Source organism: Prionailurus bengalensis, chromosome C1 (genome assembly GCF_016509475.1).
Source record: "Prionailurus bengalensis isolate Pbe53 chromosome C1, Fcat_Pben_1.1_paternal_pri, whole genome shotgun sequence".
NCBI lineage: Eukaryota > Metazoa > Chordata > Mammalia > Carnivora > Felidae > Prionailurus > Prionailurus bengalensis.
Window position 1 is genome coordinate 33,950,962 of NC_057345.1, and position 9,118 is coordinate 33,960,079.

A 9,118-nucleotide genomic window follows, 5' to 3' on the forward strand; every position below is an offset into this window, starting at 1 on the left:
AAGAGGAAACATGACCCCACCTCCCAGGAGGGCAAATGTCAAGGTCACATTGTAAGAAAAACACGTGGGGTAGGAGATACCGCTGCTGCCAGTGTGGGAGAATACAACCTGCCACGTGTTCTGATTGGGCTGGAACACCCTTCATTGGTCTTCTGTTTCAGTTTTCCTTACTGTTCTTACCAGGAGAAGTCTTTCAAGTAGGCTTTTTACAAATCTGACACTTGAGGTGAATTCACTGATAATCGTGGGTTAACCTTTTATCTTTCTCATAAAGTGCATTTGGTTCTCGTTATGGACAATCTCTCACTATCAGATGTGATTCGTTTCTGAAAAATAGGCTTTTAACAAATCAAGCAATAGGGATGAATGTTGGGTTTGGCAGGGGAGGGGGTGGTTCTGAGACAAAAAGCACTGCCCCGACCCATGTAGTAATGGATTCGAGTTGGAGACATCCTATGAACGCACACTTAGCTTAATATAAATACAAATCGTTAAATATAGAAATACTTATAGATATGTGTATATGCGCAAGTTGGTATAAACACACAGATTTCCTTGCTCTGTTGGCTGAGAGGGTCTAGCAGCAATATCCCAGGAGCAATGAGCATACCTGGTGCCCAGCTTTTGGTTTCTAAAGTCATTCTCAAGTAAAAGAAAGCACAGCTCCTCAGAAATGGCTGATATCAGGGGCACCCAGGTGGCTCATTCGGTTAAGCATCTGACTCGGGCTCAGGTCATGATCTCAGGTTTTGTGAGTTCGAGCCCCACGTCAGGCTCTGTGCTGACAGCTCAGAGCCTGGAGCTTGCTTCGGATTTTCTGTCTCCCTCTCTCTCTGCCCCTCCCCTGCTTGTGCTCGCTGTCTCTCAAAAATAAATAAACATAGACCACAATGAAGCTGAACATCTCTTTCCCAGCCAGTGGCTGCCAGAAACTCATTGAAGTGGACCATGAATGCAAACTTCGTAACTTTTGTGGTACGAATGGCCACAGAAGTTGCTGCTGATGCTGTAGGGGAAGAATGGAAGGGTTACGTGGTCCGAATCAGTGGTGGCAATGACAAACAAGGCTTCCCCATGAAGCAGGGTGTCTTGACCCATGGCCGTGTCCACCTACTGCTGAGTAAGGGGCATTCCTGCTACCGACCACGGAAGACTGGAGAAAGAAAGCGCAAATCTGTTCGGGGTTGCATCGTGGATGCCAATCTCAGTGTTCTCAACCTGGTCATCGTGAAAAAAGGGGAGAAGGATATTCCTGGACTCACTGATACCACCGTGCCTCATCGCCTGGGGCCCAAGAGAGCTAGCAGAATCCGCAAGCTTTTCAATCTCTCGAAGGAAGATGATGTCCGCCAGTATGTCGTGAGAAAGCCCCTAAACAAAGAAGGTAAGAAACCTTGAACCAAAGCACCCAAAGCGTCTTGTTACACATGTCCTCCAACACAAACTTCGTCGGCGCATTGCTTCGAAGAAGCAGTGCACGAAGAAAAACAAGGAAGAGGCTCAGAAGTTGCTAAGCTTTTGGCCAGAATGAAGGAGGCCAAAGAAAAGCACCAGGGACAGATTGCCAAGAGACGGAAGCTGTCTTCTCTGACAGCTTCTACCTCAAAGTCTGAGTCCAGTCAAAAATGAGACTGTTGTAAGAGGAACAAATAAATAAGATCAGACATCAAACCACCTTTATTGCTTTTCTTCATTCAGAAGAAACAGACAAATGGAGAGAAACTCCGGTCACAGGAAAGGGAGTATTGTCCATCTGATGGCGTATGAAGCGTGCGGGAGATCCTGTCAAGTGGAGGGGCTGAGACCACACCGGGACAGTGGTAGAGATGGCCAGGATGGCATTCGGGCGGGGGGGGGGGGGGGAAATGGGTGGATAGGTCAGGAAAGGATTCTGAGCAGAATGTCCGTTGCTTTTTCAGTGAGTCATGGAACAACTTGGGGGAAATAAAGGACAGACTATTAAATAAATAAATAAATAAATAAATAATTGCCTAGACAAAGAAGTGGAGGGGAAGAGAGACAGAAGAATTCTGAATACTTTATGTAAAGTCTCAAGAAGAAGGAGCAGAAGGCCCCCCTCCTTAAGTGTGGGCTGTATATAGTGACTTCGGAGAGGACAGTGCAGAAAGGCGGGAAAAGAAGTGACGATTCAATGGGACAACCTGACAAATAGCACCTCAGCTAGGTGCTCGGAGTCAATATCAACAGTGATAAATCTGTAACCCCAGCCAACTTGGGAGAAAAACAGCAGACAGATTCCCATAGAGGGACATCCTGCAAAATGGTTGACCAGTACTGATCAAAATTATCAAGGTCATCAAAAACAGGAAGCCAGAAAAACAGTCACACCAAGAAGAGCCTAAGGAGTCAGGGTAACTAAATGTAATGTGGTATCGTGGATGGAATGCTGGAACAGAAAAAAGGCCTAAACTAAATCTAATAAACTATGGACTTCGATTAATAACAATGTATCGATATTGGCTCATTACTTATGGTAAATATATCATACTAATGTAAGATGTTAATAGTAGGGGAGAAACTAAGTGTGGCATACATGGGAACTCTGTACTATCCTCTCCATTTTTCTGTAAATCTAACATGGTTTTAAGAAGTACAATTCATTCAAACAAACAAACAAAGCACTGCCTCCTCCAGCTCGGGAGAACAAGAGTCACGACAGCCTTTGGGCTGCGGTTATAGGCAGTGCCAGCATTTCCCATAGTTCTGAGGCTGAGGAAGCCCAGCCAGGTGCCACCAGCCCCATCCCCGACTTCTTCACAGGGTCAAGGTGAAAGGTCAGGTAGTCTCTTGATTTAAACCTAAGATGAGGGAAAAGGATATTTTCCCCAAGACCACCACCATCTGAAGTACGATCTAAGTGGGGTCTTGACCAGCCAGCCAGCCCTCGTCCCTAAGACTAAGCTCCCACCCAGCCTCCTGCCCACTACCCAACATGGTCTACTGCTCCCTATTTTTCCCCACTTCCTCCCCTTCCCTGCCCCGCCCCCACGACCTCCATTCACAGAAGAGAATGGAAGACGGGAGATGGACCAACTTGGAGAAAAGCAGTCCCCAGCCCCAAATAAGCAAATACAGCAGGTCTCCCATGGTCTGGAGTCCTCTGAGCACCATGGGGTCAAGTAGGACACTCATTGGTCATACTTGGCCAAGGAGACCAACATGGCCAACTCAACCCCCATCATTTTGGAGGAGGTCTGTCCTTCCCATCACACCCCAAGAGAACTTTGAACCGCTGTGTAAGAAGGACACAATTCCATCTTGAAATAGTTTAAGACTCTTGATGTCTTACAGTCAAGACAGAGGTGGTACACAAATCAGGAAGGCCTGTGTTGGAAACGCCCAGTGCGGAGTCTTTATATGTCTGTTTTATGTAAAGATACAGTATGTTCTGAACAGTGAGGGAAAAAAAGGAGCATATCTTTACAGGTGACCCTTCCATACCCCTGTTGGACTTCCTTCTATCTTGTGGCCCTCACTTCCTTGCCGCTCACACAGTCACACTATAGACTCTGTCATACCCCAGAAATGCTATAATCAAAACAAATTCAGACCTCGGCTCTGACCCCAGCCACCTATCGCCCTAACCCTCTTCATCTGTTACCCCACTAGACTAGTGTGTCACAAGAGACAAGGGCAAAAAGCAAGAGTAAGCATTCGGGAATATTTCTATCAATCTGATGTTGCTGGGAGACATCAGAGTGCTCTACCTGTGGGCACGGGGAGACCACATCGGGTGTTAAAGAATCCACACGGCAAGCAGCGCGGGCTGCCTATCAGGCATGCGCAGTAGGAGGACACATTGGTCCCGTGATTTGAAAAGCTGCCTAGTCTACTCCTCCACCTCACCTATCTTCAACCTTGAAGCAGGTATTTCTTGCTGCTCCTATAAGTCACTCGTGGAGAATAAATTCTTCCCTGAGAGAAACACCTCAGAGTCCAGGCATTCACTTCTTCCCTTCTGGTTTCACTTCTTTCTCAACCCCACATGGATCCCAGAGAGAACCTCCATGAACATTCACACCATTCAGTGCGTCCCCCGGTCTCCACCAGGGGTGACTCCATTTCCAATTCAGGCTGCTGATTTGGTGCCGGGTTCCTGTGAGAGGACCACCCTTTGTGGGGTGATGGAACTGGAAATTCCCTCCAAGGAAGACCCAGCCCCTCCCCACGCCTTTCCCTGTTATAATACAACATGACAAACACACATTTATTTATTACAAGGAAGTTGGAGCTCGTGTATCAGAGGTGCAGGAGGCCATGAAAGAGTACAGCTGTCACTGAAGAAGTACACACATGCTGTAGCCAGGCGGTAGCTGGGCATCGCGTGTGTGTGTGTGTGTGTGTGTGGAGAGAGGTGGTCGGTGGGGGGAGGGGGAGGTTAATTATGTCCCTCTGGTCAAAATGGAAAAGACAGCTTCTCTTATCGTTTTTCCCAGACTGAGCAATTATTAGCGCCTGCAAGAAAGAAAGTAGCACAATCAGGGGTGGGCATTCTCAGGGCCAAATCGGATCCTACGGTTCTGCAGCAGTTACTCTGGAAGCTAGCCTCCCCACAAGAGAAACATCGTTCCAAAGGAACCTCAGTATGGAGCAGACATCACTACATGTGTCACTGAGACACTGAGCCTCTAAGAGGAACCCCAGTAAAACATGGGCCTTGCCCCAAAGAGTGGGTTGGTTCCCGTTCTTCAGTCAAACGGCCTGCAGCTTCAAGTCTTCGGGTTTCTGCCATGAAAGGATCTCTGCTGCCTTTGAGGCTACACATTTCAAAGTATGAGGTTTGTCCTTGCGGTTGGCTGCCTCCTCAGCATGTGGCACAGGGTCTGGCACACGGGAGGGGGCTTGGAAGGCAAGTGGATGCAGGCATGGGTTCCTGTGAAGCTATTGCCCTGTCCCCATCTTGGTTTCATTAACCTGCTCCTGGAGAAGGACTGTGCTGTCTATGATCTGAATGTTTCCGTTCCCCCCCCCCCGCCCCCCAAAAAATTCATGTTGAAATCCTCATGCCCAATGGGTGTTAGGAGGTGGGGCTTTGGAGGTGATTGGGCCATGGCGGCAGAGCCCTCATGAATGGGATTAATACCTTTATTAAAAAGGTCTGGGAGGGACTCCTGGGCGGCTCAGTTAAGCATCCCGTCAGTTCAGGTCATGATCTCTCGGTTTGTGAGTTCGAGCCCCACATCAGGCTCTGTGCTGACAGCTCAGAGCTTGGAGACTGCTTTGGATTCTGTGTCTCCTTCTCTGCCCCTACTCCCGCTCACACTGTCTCTGTCTCTCTCTCTAAACGTTAAAAAAAAAAAAAGTTCTGCAAGACCTCCGTGTCCCCTCCTGCCCTGTGAGGGACTGTGACCCAGAAGACAGCCCTCACCTTGATAGTGCTGGCACCTGATCTCCAACTTCTAGGCTCCCAAACGGTAAGAAATGTTGTTTATAAGTCACCCAATCTGAGGTATTTTGTTATGGCAGCCCGAAAGGACCAAGGGAGACTACTTCTCCAAAAGCAGCAGCCCCAAATCTAGATCCGCTATGAAAAATACACAGTGATTTTCACGATCGCTGGAAATAACTGACCCTACTGAGCACATGCAGACCTATTTTTTTTTAAATTTTTTTATCACATTTCTTTATTTTTGAGAGGCAGAGAAAGACAGAGGACAAGTGGGAGAGGGGCAGAGTGAGAGGGAGACACAGAATCCGAAGCAGGCTCCAGGCTCTGAGCTGTCAGCACAGAGCCCGATGAGGGGCTTGAACCCACGAACCGCGAGGTCATGACCTGAGCTGAGGCCGGACGCTCAACCGACTGAGCCACCCAGGTGCCCCACTTGCAGACCTATTTAGCTCCACAGCCTACCGTGGAGCATGAGGCTGCCCCACTGGGTCTTGAGAGCTCCAAAAACACAAGTCCATTTTTCAGTTGTTAGGGGCAAATGATAGTTCATTTCATTTCCCTTTCCTTTCTGGCCCAACTATGGTCTCTTACCGGTAACGCTGCAATTGTAGGGCCCAAACACTTGGCGTTTGGAAACTAAAATTGGCACATAGAGTTTAAAAGTCTCAAATGTAAACGGCACTAAAATCTCCACTTCAGCTTTCCACTAGGAAGCCCGGCTGCCCTGAACCCCCTGGCAACATGACAACACTCCTGGATGTGCCCCCATGCCAACAGCTGGAATCCCCACCTTTTGAAGGAAGGCAGCTTTGTCAACAGTGAATTATCAGCCTTGTGTGGGGCTGGTCATGCTGCTATTCCTGTGCTTTAAAAAAAATGATCTTTAGCTCTCTGGTTATCAGTTTAGTTTGTTTGGGTTCAAGGCTCGACCTTTCAATGTGTAGAGCTGCATATGTGTGTTAACATTGTTTCTAGTCTAGGACTTCCCAGCAGCTGAGGCTTGAAGATGTGCATTATGGTTTTAAGTATGCCTATTGCAACAGCAGATCCACGTACAACAACACACTCAAAACGTGTCTGTGCAGGGATATTTCATGTGTGACTCGCTGTCTATAAATCGGTGCTGTTTAAATTACTTGCAGCAATGCTCCCTGGGGCAACACGTGCACTAAATTCTCCGCAACGTGATTTCAAGACCTGTAAAAATACACTTTTCCACTTCCAGGACATTGTTGTATAACACAAGTCTTTGTAAATGAAGTCCACACCACTTGTGCTGTATTAATCTACAGATCTTTACTGCTGAGTGTGTTTCCCAGCTGAAAAGCCCACGGGGGAGTGGGGGGGGGGGGGCAGATGGGCCCGGAGCCTTGGCACATGTCACAGGCTCAAACTTCTCCATTCGGAGCAGACACTTGTGCTAGTATCTGTGTCACTTTCCAGAAGAACAGATGCTGCCAGAACATTCTCCACACATTTGCAACATGCTATCAGGCCCACCAGGTTTTCCCAGAACCGAGGAAGATGTTCCACGAAAGTGAACCGTGCCTACAACCTGCCAAAGTGCTCCTCCGGCATTCCCTGGCAACTTTCTCAGGCCAGATTCAAAGACCTTGGCACCAAGATGAACTGAAGACTCGTCAGAGGCATCAACCACCTCACTCCCGCCCTGAGACTCATCCAGAGAAAGTTCCTCCTTCCCAGCCTCGCACCTAGGAAAGCGGGGTCTACGGGCCTACGAGGTAGGGGGATCTTCCCTGATCCTTTCATGCTACAGCAGCAAAGTCTCTCCTGAAGTTCTCTCTCAAGTTCAAGTCCCAGCCTTGCCACAACCTCAGAGTGCCCCCAAACCATGCGGGCCTCACTTTTCCCATCTGTAAAATGAGAAAACTATATGAAGGGAAGCAAAATATATCACCCTGAAATCTATCTCGTTGGCATATCGATTATTGAAGCTGGTCGGGGTTTGTTTTGTTTTGTTTTGTTTTAACATTTATTTATTTTTGAGACAGAGAGAGAGAGCATGAACGGGAGAGGAGCAGAGAGAGGGAGACGCAGAATCGGAAGCAGGCTCCAGTCTCTGAGCTGTCAGCCCAGAGCCCGACGCGGGGCTCAAACTCACGGACCGCGAGGTCGTGACCTGAGTTAAAGTTGGATGCTTAACCAACTGAGCCACCCAGGCGCCCCAAAGCTGGTCGTTTTTAAGAAACAGAAGACACAGGGGCGCCTGGGTGGCGCAGTCGGTTAAGCGTCCGACTTCAGCCAGGTCACGATCTCGCGGTCCGTGAGTTCGAGCGCCACCTCGGGCTCTGGGCTGATGGCTCGGAGCCTGGAGCCTGTTTCTGATTCTGTGTCTCCCTCTCTCTCTGCCCCTCCCCCATTCATGCTCTGTCTCTCTCTGTCCCAAAAATAAATAAACGTTGAAAAAAAAAAAAGAAAGAAACAGAAGACACAGGTGAAGTTCTAAAAACTAAGTAAAAATTCCTTTTAGTAGGAGATTAACATTGATAAGGAAAATCTCCACTTATAAGAGTGTCTCCCTCTTATTGTACCAGGAATAAGGGAATGACTCAATCTCTAGAATCTCTTATCAACAGAGGGCAAAAACTTACATCTGTACAACCACCTTACCCATGTTTACGGTGCTTTTCTCATAGTCTCCCATAACTGACTTGCCACCCCCAGCATCCTCTTCTGTCTTTAGCTGAAGGGTTTTTATTTTTTAAACGTTCATTCATTTTTGAGAGACAGAGAGAGACACAGCATGAGCGGGGGAGCTGTCAGCACAGAGCCTGATGCGGGGCTTGAACTCACGGACCGCGCGATCATGACCTGAGTCGAAGTCGGACGCTTAACCCGACTGAGCCACCCAGGCGACCCTGAAGATGGTATTTGGCTTTGGCCATTTCTAGGAGTTACTCATTTTTCCTGGGTCTCTCCTGCGGAGGTGGAAAATTTTTTTCCCTTTTAGGTCCTTTAGCTCGTCGAATAATTAAATTGACATAAACCAGATTAATAGGAGAAAAACAAATTTACTTACATATGTATGGGAGCCCTGTAAAATATGAGACCCAAAGAACAGCCAGGTAGCTGAAGTTTATATAACATCCTGAGCTAAGGCAAGGTTGGGATACAAAGAGGAGGTGGGCATTTGCAGGAAGGCAGAAGAGATGAATGAAAAACAAAGATTTCCCCATTATGTGCACAGTGAAGGAAACCATCGACAAAATGAAAAGGCAACCTACTGAATAGGAGAAGAGATTTGCAAATAATGGACCCAATAAGTGGTTGATACCTAAACTATAAAAAGAAATTCTACACCACCAAAAACACCTCACAAAGAATCTTATTTAAAAAATGAGAAGCCCTGAATAGATATTCTTCCAAAGAAGATACACAGATGGCCAACAGACATATGAAAAGATGTTCAATATCACAAGTCATTAGGGAAATGCAAATCAAAATCACAATGAGATATCATTGTGTCCGAAAGGCTAAAATCAAAGAGACAAGAAAGAACAAGTGTTGGTGAGCATGTGGAGAAAAAGGAACCCTCGGAACATAGTTGGTAGGAATGTAAATTGGTGCGGCCATTGTAGGAAAGAGCATGGAGCTTCCTCCACACTACCATCTGATCCAGTATTTGTCCTGCTGGGTATTTACCCCCCCCCCAAAAAAAGTGAAAACGCTAATTTGAAAAAATATATA

The 9,118-nt window shown here is 47.4% G+C and overlaps 1 pseudogene; it reads left to right on the forward strand.

Moving 5' to 3' along the window:
• The first annotated feature begins 890 nt into the window (after window positions 1-890).
• LOC122480374 lies at window positions 891-1,671 on the forward strand (annotated as a pseudogene).
• Window positions 1,672-9,118: the final 7,447 nt, after the last annotated feature.